Source organism: Nomascus leucogenys, chromosome 19 (assembly GCF_006542625.1).
Source record: "Nomascus leucogenys isolate Asia chromosome 19, Asia_NLE_v1, whole genome shotgun sequence".
NCBI classification, from domain to species: domain Eukaryota; kingdom Metazoa; phylum Chordata; class Mammalia; order Primates; family Hylobatidae; genus Nomascus; species Nomascus leucogenys.
Window position 1 is genome coordinate 69,522,324 of NC_044399.1, and position 11,169 is coordinate 69,533,492.

At 46.8% G+C, this 11,169-nt stretch overlaps 1 pseudogene; it reads left to right on the forward strand.

Moving 5' to 3' along the window:
- Window positions 1–8,363: 8,363 nt before the first annotated feature.
- LOC100584764 lies at window positions 8,364–9,130 on the forward strand (annotated as a pseudogene).
- The last annotated feature ends 2,039 nt before the right edge of the window (window positions 9,131–11,169 follow it).

Sequence of the window (11,169 nt, forward strand, 5' to 3'; positions counted from 1 at the left end):
AGAAAAATACATGGATGCAATAAACTTAATTTTAAAAAATTGTTTTTGGCCTGGCATGGTGGCTCACACCTGTAATCCCAACACTTTTGGAGGCCGAGGTGGGTGGATCACCTGAAGTCAGGGGTTCAAAACCAGCCTGGCCAATATGGTGAAACCCCATCTCTACTAAAAATACAAAAATTAGCCGGGCGTGGTGGCAGGTGCCTGTAATCCCAGCTATTTTGGAGGCTGAGGCAGGAGAATCGCTTGAACCTGGGAGGTGGAGGTTGCAATAAGCCAAGACTGCACCACTGCACTCCAGCCTAGGCGACAGAGTGAGATTCCATCTCAAAAAAAAAGGAAAAAGAAAAAAAAACAAGAGTAGCCTCTATTGCAATAACTATTTTAGTCAATAAATCAGGTAACACAATACAAAAGTAAGCAGTTTGGCCGGGCAAGGTGGGCGGATCACCTGAGGTCAGGAGTTCGAGACCAGCCTGGCCAACATGGTGAAACCTCAATTCTACTAAAAATACAAAAAATTAGCCATGTGTGGTAGCGCATGCCTGTAATCCTTGCTACTCAGGAGGCTGAGGCAGAAGAATCACTTGAACCCAGGAGGCAGAGGTTGCAGTGAGCCAGGATCACACCACTGCATACCAGCCTGGGCACGACAGAGTGAGACTCCATCTCAAAAAAAAAGTTTATTTTGTCAAGGGTGAGAGCACACACCTGTGACACAGCTTAGGAGATCTTGATGACATGTGTCCAACGTGGTTAGGGCACAGCTCAGTTTTATACATTTTAGGGAGGCATAAGACCTCAATCGATATATGTAAGATGTACATTGGTTTAGTCCAGAAAGGCGGGACAACTCAAGCATGGAGAGGGCTTCCAGGTCACAGGTAGGTGAGAGACAAACTGTTGCTTTCTTTTCAGTTTCTGATTAGCCTTTCCAAAGAAGGCAATCAGATATGCTTTTTTTTTTTTTTTGACAGAGTCTTCTCTGTCGCCCAGGCTGGAGTGCAGTGGTGTGAGATCTTGGCTCACTGCAACCTCCACCTCCCAGATTCAAGCGATTCTCCTGCCTCAGCCTCCCAAGTAGCTGGGACTACAGGCGTGCGCCACCACACCCAGCTAATTTTTGTACTTTTAGTAGAGATGGGGTTTCACCATGTTGACCAGGATGGTCTCAATCTCCTGACCTCGTGATCTGTCCGCCTCAGCCTCCCAAAGTGATGGGATTACAGGGGTGAGCCACCGAGCCTGGTCCCAGATATGAATTTATCTCAGTGAGCAGAGGGATGACCTTGAGTAGGAGGCAGTTTGCCCTAAGCAGTTCCCAGCTTGACTTTTTCTTTAGCTTAGTGATTTGGGGGCCCCAAGATTCATTTTCCTTTCACGCTGGTATATTCCAAAGTTCTGGAACAGGATCAGGCACATAATAGGTGCTCAATAGTTGATTAATTGAGCCAAATTGAATTGAATCCTTCCCACAGTTCACTACTCCTCTTTTTTTTTTTTTTTTTTGAGACGGAGTCTCGCTCTGTCGCCCAGGCTGGAGTGCAGTGGTGCAATCTCGGCTCACTGCAAGCTCCGCCTCCTGGGTTCACGCCATTCTCCTGCCTCAGCCTCTCCAAGTAGCTGGGACTACAGGCGCCCGCCACCACGCCCTGCTAATTTTTTGTATTTTTAGTAGAGACGGGGTTTCACCGTGGTCTCGATCTCCTGACCTCGTGATCCGCCCGCCTCGGCCTCCCAAAGTGCTGGGATTACAAGCGTGAGCCACCGCGCCCAGCCTCCTCTTTTTTTTTTTGAGACGGAGTCTCACTGTGTCGCCCAGGCTGGAATGCAGTGGCAGGATTTCGGCTCACTGCAACCTCTGCCTCCTGGGTTCAAGCAATTCTCTTACCTCAACCTCCTAAGCAGCTAGGATTACAGGCATGCGCCACCATGTCTGGCTAATTTTTGTATTTTCAGTAGAGATAGAGTTTCACCACGTTGGCCAGGTTGGTCTTGAACTCCTGACCTCAAGTGATCTGCCTGCCTCGGCCTCCTAAAGTACTGGGATTACAGACATGAGCCACCGTGCCCAGCCTTTTATTTATTTATTTATATTTATTTATTTATTTATTTATTTATTTATTTATTTATTTTGACACTCTTTCTGTTGCCCAGGCTGGAGTGCAGTGGCATGATCTCAATTCACTGCAACTTCCGCCTCCCAGGTTCGAGTGATTCTCCTGCCTCAGCCTCCCGAGTAGCTGGGATTACCAGCGTGTGCCACTGTGCCTGGCTAATTTTTGCTATTTTTTTAGTAGAGACGGAGTTTCACCATGTTGGCCAGGCTGGTCTCGAACTTCTGACCTCAGATGATCCGCCCACCTCAGCCTCCCAAAGTGCTGGGATTACAGGCATGAGCCACCGCGCCCGGCCTATATTTCTTAAATGTATTTGAATGTGTTTGATTGAAGCCAGGCACAGTGGCTCACGCTTGTAATCCCAGCTCTTTGGGAGGCCAAGGCGGGCCGATCAGCTGAGGCCAGGAGTTCGAGACCACCCTGGCCAACATGGTGAAACCCCGTCTCTACTAAAAATACAAAAATAAGTCGGGCATGGTGGCGAGCGCCTGTAATCCCAGCTACTGTACTCAGGAGGCTGAGGCAGGAGAATCATTTGAACCTGGGAGGCAGACGTTGCAGTGAGCCGAGATTGCGCCACTGCACTCCAGCCTGGGTGACAGAATGAGACTTGGTCTCAAAAAAAAAAAAAAAGTATTTGATTGAAGTCTCATGTCTCCCTAAAATGTATGAAAGCAAGCCGCACCCCAACCACATTGGGCACATGTTCTCAGGATCTCCTGAGGGCTGAGTCACAGGCCATGGTCACTCATATTTGGCTCAGAATAAATCTCTTCAAATATTTTACAGAGTTTGACTCTTTTTGTCAACATCACCATCAATTTTATTTGTGTCTTATCTCATTACAAAAAGAAACTCAGCTCCGAAAATCGTATTATGCAGTAAACATGAGACTATTTTTGCATGCACATGTTATTTATTATAAAATACTTTTGCAAAGACACTGAAGGTTTTTGACGTAATAATTCATTCTTCTACCACCCTTACAGAGCAAAAGTTTTCTATTTTTTCATATTCCAAAGGTGCCATCATAGTTTCAAGTCTGTCTTCTGCCTTGTTCTCTTAGCATTGCTTTATAACCAATTATCATGTCGCTATGTGGTCTTTGCAGCTATAACGTTTCCTGGAATATAATGTTGCATCAAATAGATTTCACCATCCTGATAACAGTAGTGCCCATCTCCTACGAAACTCTCCATCACCCACCCCACTCCCTGTGGTTCCAGTGGGACAGCCAATCACAACAGCCTCCCTCTGGCCACTTGACTCAGGTTTGGTCAATCACAGTACCGTATTCCTCTGCCCACAGAGACTGGTCCAGGAATGAGCAGGTCAGGACAGACTCCAGGAGAAAGAGAAGCTTCTGGGCCTCTGAGAAAGAGAAGCTTTCTCTTTCCTCCAAGCTCACAAGGCAGGAACAATCTAAGCCAGGAGCTGTCTGTACCTTGGCCTTCTTCCTTCCCCTGGAAAAGGAGGAAGCCAGTCAACAGTGGGAGAAAATGAGCCCTATACCTGAGGGAAGCAGAGCCAAGAGAGGGAGGAGGCCTGGTGGTGGTGCATGCCTGTAGTCTCAACTACTCCAGAGGCTGAGGCAGGAGGATCACTAGAGCCCAGGAGTTCCAGGCTGCAGTGAGCCAAGACCACGCCCCTGCACTCCAGCCTGGGTGACAGAGCAAGACCCTGTCTCAAAAAAAAAGTGGGGGATTACAATGATATTTGAGTCCCTTGGACTTCCCAGTTTCCAGAGGCATGACATTCCCTTTTGTGCTTGAGCTGGTTTTAGCTGGTTTTCTGTCACTTACTGCTGAAAGAATCTTGACCATTACAATTTATCCCCTAGTGCAGAACTGGGAGACAGTCCTCCTAGGGAAGCTTACAGTCTTTACCATTACAAATAATGAGTGCGGCCAGGCATGGTGGCTCACACCTGTAATCCCAGCACTTTGGGAGGCTGAGGCAGGCAGATCACGAGGTCAGGAGATCGAGACCATCCTGGCTAACACGGTGAAACCCCGTCTCTACTAAAAGTACAAAAAATTAGCCAGGTGTGGTGGCAGGGGCCTGTAGTCCCAGCTACTCGGGAAGCTGAGGCAGGAGAATGGCATGAACCCGGGAGGCGGAGCTTGCAGTGAGCCAAGATGGTGCCACTGCACTCCAGCCTGGGCGACAGAGCAAGACTCTGTCTCAAAAAAACAACAACAACAACAAAAAAAACTCTTCTGCTTAGGGAGACTGATTTGAGTAATAATAAAACTCCCGTTTCAGCTGGGCGCAGTGGCTCACGCCTGTAATCTCCTTGGGAGGCCGAGTTTGGCGGATCATGAGGTCAGGAGTTCAAGGCCAGCCTGGCCAACATGGTGAAACCCTGTCTCTACTAAAAATACAAAAAATTAGCCGGGTGTGGTGGTACACGCCTGTAGTCCCAGCTACTCAAGAGGCTGAGACAGGAGAATCGCTTGAACCCAGGAGACAGAGGTTGCAGTGAGCAGAGACCATGCCATTGCACTCCAGCCTGGCTGACAAAGCGATACTCCATCTCAAAAAAAAAAAAACAAGATTTGGTTTAGGAGTCATGCAGCTGGAGGCTGCGAGATTCTGAACCTCCCCAAATTGCTCCTGGGGATAACATCATTGTTGTAAAACCTAAGATCAGTGCTTGTGATATTCTGCAGACCCTGCACTCAAAGCATCATCTGGCAACATCCGGATCAATAAACTGGTTCATCTGGTCTTGTGGCCCCCACCCAGGAACCTACCCAGTGAAAGAGGAGTTTCAACTCCCTGTGATTTCATCTCCCACCTGACCAATTAGCACTCCCCACTTTCCGACCCCCTACCCACCAAATTATCAAAAACCCTGATCTCTGAAGTTTCAGGGAGATTGACTTAAGTAATAATCAATTTTGCATGTGGCGTGGCCGGCCTCGTGTCAATTAAACTCTTTCTTTACTGCAATGCCGTGGTCTTTATTTGTGCCGAGCACAGGAAGAGCCCACTGGGCAGTTACATTTCCACTGAGGATGCTAAGCTGGTGGAATACGGGCCTGGAGCTACTAGTGGCCATCAATGAGGTGGCCTGAGAATAAAACCGATATATGGCAGAGGTGGAGGGAGACAGATGGCAGAGGTGGAGGGAGACAGATGGCAGAGGTGGAGGGAGACAGATTTGAGTGCCTGATTCTGCTGACCTGAAGTCATATCTGTGTCTGGAGTTTTCAGTTGTGTGAGTCAATGAGTTCTCTTTTCGTAAGCTAGTTTGAGTTGGATTTCTGTCACTTACAACAACAAAACAATTCCTTGTAAAGGGAGCTTCTAATAAAAGAAGTGTTGAGTCCAACTGCCTCCCGTAGGGCCAGGACTTGGAAGTCCAGTAGAATCTTTCATGGAGCACAGAACACCTAGGCCTCATTTCTGTCTGGAAAGCTGTTAATGTAGGTAGCCTGCCTGTGATGGGGGATAAATCAGGAAGAAGCAGTAAGGAAAAAGGGGCCTGCTCTGGGAGTTTATACAGGTTTTGGTCCAGGTGAGGATACACACAGACGATCCTTCCACACCACCACTAGGTGGAGTGTGAGCACTTCGGGTGTGCGGTCAGCAGCCAAAAGGAACCCATCACTGTCTAGGCCACCAAGGAGGAGGCAAGAAAGACACAGCCCCGTGCCCTCCAAGCCTCCGCGTCTTTCTCGCTCCCTCTCTATGTTACCACCCCTTCTTTCAGACACCTGGGGACTTTTATGTTCCCTATGCAACCCCCTCAAATCTGACTCAGGACATTCACATCCAGGAATAAATGATAACAGCCTACAATAAATCAGGACAGCATGATATTGGTCAAAGACTAGACACACAGATCAAGGGAACAGAAGAGAGGGCACAGAAATCGAGCCACACAAATATAGAAAACAGATTTTTTACAAAGGACCAAAGGAAGAAGAAGAAGGAGAAGAAAAAGAAGGAGAAGAAGAAGAGGAGGAGGAAGAGGAAGAAGAAAGAAGAAGAAGAAGAAGAAGAAGAAGAAGAAGAAGAAGAAGAAGAAGAAGAAGAAGAAGAAGAAGAAGAAGAAGAAGAGGAAAAGAAGAAAGAAAGAAGGAAGAAGAAGAAAAGAGACAAGAGGAGGAGGATGAGGAAGAAGAAACCAAACCCAGACCTCACATAATTTACAAAAATTAACTCAAAATGGATCATAGACTTAAATGTAAAAAGTAAAACTATAAAGCTTCTAGAAGAAAACATAAGAGAAAATCTAGGTGACCTTGGGCTTAATTATACATTTTTGGTTTTGTTTTTTTTTTTAAGTTTTTGTTTTTGTTTTTTTTTGAGACGGAGTCTAGCTCTGTTGCCTGGCTGGAGTGCAGTGGTACGATCTTGGCTCACTGCAAGCTCCGCCTCCTGGGTTAAAGTGATTCTCCTGCTTCAGCCTCCCGAGTAGCTGGGATTACAGGTGCCCACCACCACACCCAGCTAATTTTTGTATTTTTAGTAGAGACGGGGTTTCACCAGGTTGACCAGGCTGGTCTCGAACTCCTGGCCTCAGGTGATCCACCCGCCTCAGTCTCCCTAAGTGATGGGATTACAAGCGTGGGCCACTGCATCGGGCCTTTTTTTTTTTTTTTTGAGACGGAGTCTCATTCTGTCGCCCAGGCTGGAGTGCAGTGGCACAATCTCGGCTCACTGCAAGCTCCGCCTCCCGGGTTCACGCCATTCTCCTGTCTCAGCCTCCCTAGTAGCTGGGACTACAGGCGCCCGCCACCACGCCCAGCTAATTTTTTGTATTTTTAGTAGAGATGGGGTTTCATCGTGTTAGCCAGGATGGTCTCGATCTCCTGACCTCGTGATCCGCCCGCCTCGGCCTCCCAAAGTGCTGAGATTACAGGCGTGAGCCACCGCAGGTGGCCAATTTTCGTATTTTTTTTTTTAGTAGAGATGAGGTTTCACCATGTTGGCCAGGATGGTCTCAATCTCTTGACCTCATGATCCGCTGACCTCAGCTTCCCAAAGTGCTGGGATTACAGGTCAGGTATTTAGTAGAATGTTCCTCTGCCGAGGGCTTTTCTTAGGATTGTACTGGGCTTTTGACAGGGAGACCACTTTGGGAGGCCGAGGCAGGTGGATCACCTGAGGTCAGAGTTTGCAAACCAGCCTGACCAACATGAAGAAACCCTGTCTCTACTAAAAATACAAAATTAGCCAGGTGTGGTGGCGCATGCCTGTAATCTCAGCTACTTGGGAGGCTGAGGCAGGAGAATCACTTGAACCTGGGAGGCAGAGGTTGCAGTAAGCCAAGATCACACCATTGTGCTCCAGCCTGGGTAACAACAGCAAAACTCCATCTCAAAAAAAAAAGAAAGAAAGAAAGAAGAAAAAGTTTAGGCCGGGTGCAGTGGCTCATGCCTGTAATCCCAGCACTTTGGGAGGCCAAGGCGGGAGGATCACCTGAGGTCAGGAGCTCGAGACCAGCCTGGCTAACATGGTGAAACCCCGTTTCTACTAAAAATACAAAATTAGCCAGGTGTGGTAGGTCATGCCTGTAATCCCAGCTACTCAGGAGGCTGAGGCAGGAGAATCGCTTGAACCTGAGAGGTGAAGGTTGCAGTGAACTGAGATTGCAACATTGCACTCTAGCATAGGCAACAAGAGCAAAACTCTGTCTCAAATAATAATAATAATAATAAAGAATTTAAGAAGAAAAACAAGACAATTCTGATACTCCTATACACGTGTCCTGGAATAAACACTTAAGTAAATAGATGGCAAATTATGGAAGCCAGGTTTCTCACAGTTTAGATAAACAGGGGAGGTGGCTAGAATGATCCATGTAGTAATGGATTAAAGTTGGTGACATCAGTATGAATTCATGCTTAGCTTAATATAGATATGGATGGTTACATATGGAAATACATGTTTGTGTATATACATGGGTTAGTACACATACATTTATTTCCTTGCTTTCTCAGATGTGAGGGTCCAGAAGCAATGATACCTCAAAAGCAACAAGCATACCTAGTGCCCAGATCCTGGATTCTAAAACCATTTGCCAATAAAAGAAAATAGGGGTCCTTGGAGAAATGGCTGATTGCAGGACTGTGGCAGGAAATACACAAAATGAGCCTGGAGCATTTTATAGTACCAGAAAGTAAGGTGATACTAAATAAACAAAAACAAGGTTTTAATTAAAACAACAATGATGACAACAACACTGATGGGACTCTTATTTTTCTCCCTGGCTGAGGATTGACCGCCATCATGAATGACTTCGTAACTGTCTGAACTAGGAAGTTCATGATCAACTGACTGCATACTTCAGGAGGAACAAATGGTTATTGAGGTCCTTCACCCTGGGAAGGCAACAGTACCTAAGACAGAAATTCAGGAAAAACTAGCCAAAATGTATGAGACTACCCTAGATGTCATCATCTGTGTTTTCGTTTGTCTTTGTGAGATGGAGTCTCCGTCTGTCACCCAGGCTGGAGTGCAGTGGCGCAATCTCGGCTCACTGCAACCTCTGCTTCCCGGGTTCAAGTGATTCTCCTGCCTCAGCCTCCTGAGTAGCTGGGATTACAGGTGCCTGCCACCACACCCGGCTAATTTTTGTAGTTTCAGCAGAGACCGGGTTTCACAATGTTGGCCAGGCTGGTCTCAAACTCCTGACCTCAGGTGATCTGCCTGCCTCTGCCTCCCAAAGTGCTGGGATTACAGGCGTGAGCCACCACGACTGGCCTCATCTTTGAATTTGGATTCAGAACTCATTTTGGTGGTGGCAAGATGACTGGCTTTGGCATGATTTATGATTCACTGGATTATGCAAAGAAAGATAAACCCAAATGCTGACTTCCAAGACATGGCTTGGATGAGAAGAAAAAGAACTCAAGAGAGCAACGAAAGGAACACAAGACCAGAATGAAGAAAGGGGGACTGCAAAGGACAGTGTTGGTGGGGCAAAAAGTCAAAGGAGTAAAGATGCTACAATAACATCTGTGGCCATTGTGGATTTTTCACGGGAAGATTTATAAACTAAAAACTTTTGTATGCAAAAAAAAAAAGGATGGGGGTATGCTAAAGAGACATAGGAGCCAACGGAAAGAGCTCTCAAAGGCCAAAGCTAGAATGAAATTAGCTAGAAAATAAATATGAAGTATATTGGATTAGAACCCAAAGTATAAATGTCCATAAGTCCATACTGATTAAATAAATGGTCGAAAAAATAATGGGGGAGTAGAGACAAATATCTCATATGAAAGAACTCCAGGCCGGGCCTGGTGGCTCACAGCTGTAATCCCAGCACTTTGGTAGGCTGAGGCGGGTGGATCATCTGAGGTCAGGAGTTTGAGACCAGCCTGGCCAACATGGCGAAATCCCGTCTCTACTAAAAATACAAAAATTAGCTGGGCATGGTGGTGAGTGCCTGTAATCCCAGCTACTTGGGAGGCTGAGGCAGAGAATTGCTTGAACCTGGGAGGTGGAGGTTGCAGTGAGGTGAGATCGCGCCACTGCACTCCAGTCTGGGCAACAGAGTAAGTCTCCATCTCAAAAATAAAATAACCTCCAAATAATGTATTTACATACTCACCTTTCAAGGAGGGAGAGGCGTAACTTCCTACTTCTTTAATGTGAACTGTGCTTAGTGACTTCCTTCCAAAAAGTACAGTATGGAAAGGGGGAAAAAAGAATAATGTTATATGGGGAGGCTGAGGCAGAGAAATGCTTGAACCTGGGAGGTGGAGGTTGCAGTGAGCTGAGATCGCGTCACTGCACTGCAGCCTGGGCGACAGAGTGAAACTCCGTTTAAAGAAAAAAAAAAAAAGAATGTTATAATGGGAAAAACTGACAAATGCCACCTCAGCCAGGTGATCAGGGTCAATATCAACAGTGATGAGTCATGTTGATAGTCTGGATCAAGTACCACCCTTGATATGATGTGATGAAAATAGCAGTTTACCTTGGTGGTCTTCCTGCCAAAAGCCCAGTACAATCCTAAGAAAAGCCCTCGGCAGAGGAACATTCTACTAAATACCTGACCAGTAGTCCTTAAAACTATTAAGGTCATCAAAAACATGAAAATTCTGAGAAACTATCACAGCCAAGAGGAGCCAGAGGGCTGGGCATGGTGGCTCACACCTGTAATCCCAGCACTCTGGGAGGCTGCGGCAGGCAGATCACCTGAGGTCAGGAGTTTGAGACCAGCCTGGCCAATGTGGTGAAACCCCATCTCTACTAAAAATACAAAAATTAACCGGGCGTGGTAGCGGGCACCTGTAATCCTAGCTATTTGGGAGGCTGAGGCTGGAGAATCGCTTGAACCTAGGAGGTGGAGATTGCAGTGAGTGGAGATTGAGCCATTGCACTTCAGCCTGGGTGACAAGATTGAAACTCCCTCTCAAAAAAAAAAGAGGAGCTACAGATATGACAATTTAATGTAACTTGGTATCCTGGATGGGATTCTGGAACAGAAAAAGGACTTTGAGCAAAAACCAATGAAATCTGAATAAAGCATCCACTGTATCTCTCTCTTTTTTTTTTTTTTTTTTTTGAGATAGAGTTTCACTCTTGTTGCCCAGGCTGGAGTGCGATGGCGCAATCTTGGCTCACCGCAACCTCCGCCTATCAGGACCAGGTTCAAGCAATTCTCCTGCCTCAACCTCCCGAGTAGCTGGGATTACAGGCATGCACCACCACGCCCAGCTAATTTTGTATTTTTAGTAGAGATGAGGTTTCTCCATGTTGAGGCTGGTCTCGAACTCCTGACCTCAGGTGGTCCGCCCGCCTCGGCCTCCCAAAGTGCTGGGATTACAGGTGTGAGCCACCGTGCTCAGCCTTTTTTTTTTTTTTTTAGGCAGTCTCGCTCTGTCACCAGGTTGGAGTGCAGTGGAGCAATCTCGACTCACTGCAACCTCTGCCTCCCAGGTTCAAGAGATTCTCCTGTCTCAGCCTCCTGAGTAGCTGGGAATACAGGCATGCGCCACTCTGCCCAGCTAATTTTTTTATTTTTCGTACAGACAGGGTTTCACCATGTTGGCCAGGATAGTCTCGATCTCTTGACCTCATGATCCGC